Below are 2,691 nucleotides of genomic sequence, written 5' to 3'. Positions count from 1 at the left end.
TGTTACCTGGATACCTCTTTATTTAGAACTCACAAACACTGATTTTTAGTTTCGAAGGATTCAAGTAGGGTTTTAGATGAAAGGCAGCGACCTTAATCAAGCCCAAATCATAATTGAACCCATTCAGAGCCTACATTACATTTTAGCGTTTCATTCTGAGCAGAAGACCCTCACACCTGAAGAAGGCTTGCGTTTTCTCTCTTCTCTTTTAAGCATGTGTACAATGTGTAATACAATTACAATGTGTAATTACAATGCGAATCGTATGAGGGTGGGGGGGAGGTGTCTTTCGCTGGAAATCTCGCCTTCTTCTACTTTACGAGCACAACCCCCTCTCTGCCGGAGTGCTGGCTGTGACAAATTAAACCGGTTTCACAGGTTTCAATCACAGACCATGTGACATGGGAGTCAGGAAACTAACACACAGCACCACCGGATTTGATAACACTATAAAAACGCTATAAAATAATGTGACTAGGCACAGAACAAGTTTACAGCACAGTACAATAATAAATGCTGACCATGACTTTAGAAGCATAAATTGCCTTACACTCAATTTAAACACAAGCTGTCTTTAGCCCTCTAAGCTGGTTCATACAGAAATGTAGAGATCCAGGCTCAGAACACACAGCTTCATTAGCGAATACATATGCAGGACAACTAGAGAAGACGTTTTACAGAGGATGGATTTTTAGAAACATCCCATCAGTGACATCACTGAAGTCAACTCCTAGGTACTGTAACTGTCGTGTGGATAGTTTCACAAGAATCAGACAAAGGTTTAAGCATCGCTTGTTCTAGATAAAACTGCAAAAAAAACAACAACAACATAATGTACTTCTTTGCGGCTCTGTTTGCCCAAATCATATATTCACAACGTGAAATCTAGAAAATAATATTACGTAACCAAAATCCGCAATATGAAAACAGAACCTGTGTAATTGTTGATGGATGATGTACTCGTAACATTTTTTCAAGACGAACTACAACATTTAAAAAATGACTTGTATGTACTTGATATCTCTAATCAATCCACGGGTCCCAGCACAAAACGAAACTAAAACGCATACCGTTTTGCGCTTCTTATTAGTTGCTCAAAAGTAATTTGACCGTATGAAATGCATAATATAAACCTAGAAACATATACGTGAGCAGTACTTAAGCACTGTAGTATCGGTGTTAAGACATACTTCTCAAATACTGTAAATCAAGTTAAAAATATCTCAAGACCGATTCTGGTCATAATGAAACCATGTTTCGTGTATGTTTTCTTTAAAGTACCGAGACCAGCCATATACTGTATGTTTATGTTCCAAAATTAATATCGATTATGGCCTTCACACGCGTTGCAGTATGCTCCTATTCTTTTTATCCTCAGCTACTAAGATTTCCCTTCAGTGGTAAAATTAGATATGAATATTCAATACTTAAACGGGCACAGTTAAGACATTAAATATACATATACATACTGTATACAGTACAGTTTTCATATGGTAATATGTTTATGTTCCTAAATCAATCTCTTTTATGAGCATGTGAAAGGCATGGTGAATCGATTCTCAAAAATTACTGTACTTTGCATGATTGGAAACAAATGCGTGATTGCGAAATGCTGTGGTGTTACTTTTACAAAGACGGTCAATGAAAAAAAGAATGTTGACCAGGGCAATACTTTGAGTTTACACTTACAGCTTGTCCAAGGTCATTCATTATTAATACTATTAGTAATATCTTCGTTAAAGACTTTGATGGCCACAGCTCAAACATGAGAGGTTGAGCTTTATTAGCTCCACCTTGCGGAAATTCCGGATACTATTATTTTTCTTGTCGTATTATAGGAGAATTTACGGTAACTCGCGGTATTTACGGGTAGCTTGCGGTAGACTGCGTACAGCGTACCGCAAAATAATGCGGTATCGCCCGCGCATTTTGAATGGCTGCATCTGTAGGCTGCCAAAAGTCTCCGAAACCAAATTTTGATAGCAGAAAATTCTCACTCGTCCAGAAGTTCCCTTGGGACCCAACATCCAGCACAGAGTGGTAAAAAAGCGTCTTTTTTGTAGACCCTTGCAGCGTGCATTGGTGGTTCAGTGGTAGAATTCTCGCCTGCCACGCGGGAGGCCCGGGTTCGATTCCCGGCCAATGCAGTGGCTTTTGCAGCGAGCGGCTCCATCACTTGCATCCCCTTTCAACTCGCAACTGAAAACCCACTGAAGCTTAGAAGCTGTGAGCCAGGTCAGTACCCGGATGAGGGTGACCTACAGGGAAAAGCAAAGCTTACAGCTGGAAGCGGTGTTAATGGAGCCAGCGGTGGGGCGCTCACCCTGAGGTCTGTGCGGGTCCCAATGCCCCAGTATAGTGACGGAGACGCTGTGTGGTAAAAAGGCGCTGTCTTTTGGATGAGATGTAAAACCGAGGTCATAGCTCTCTGTGGTCATTAAAAGTGACCACGAAAAGCTCTTGGTAATTGATGGTCTTCAATAATGCTTCTCCTTTAGGTACATTTGAAATCAGCTGAAAAATGCTGTGAAATGGGGGGGCACTTGAGGCCAGTGTAGGACTTGGGTTACAAGAACCATTAAACAGCACGAGAAAGCCCGTACACTGAATCGCAGGGCTTTCTATTCAAAAAAGGACAAAAGAAACTTCCCTGAATTCCATTTTTTGCAGCACAGAGAGGACAGCGGGCAC

At 41.0% G+C, this 2,691-nt stretch overlaps 1 non-coding gene across 1 annotated transcript; it reads left to right on the top strand.

Annotated features, from left to right (window-relative positions):
* The first annotated feature begins 2,076 nt into the window (after nucleotides 1-2,076).
* On the top strand, nucleotides 2,077-2,147 carry trnag-gcc (transfer RNA glycine (anticodon GCC)). The gene has a single exon. It is a non-coding gene; the product is annotated as a tRNA-Gly (tRNA).
* Nucleotides 2,148-2,691: the final 544 nt, after the last annotated feature.

Source organism: Atractosteus spatula, unplaced genomic scaffold (genome assembly GCF_055471065.1).
Source record: "Atractosteus spatula isolate fAtrSpa1 unplaced genomic scaffold, fAtrSpa1.hap1 Scaffold_24, whole genome shotgun sequence".
NCBI classification, from domain to species: Eukaryota; Metazoa; Chordata; class Actinopteri; order Semionotiformes; family Lepisosteidae; genus Atractosteus; species Atractosteus spatula.
This window is presented reverse-complemented; position numbering and strand designations above follow the sequence as displayed.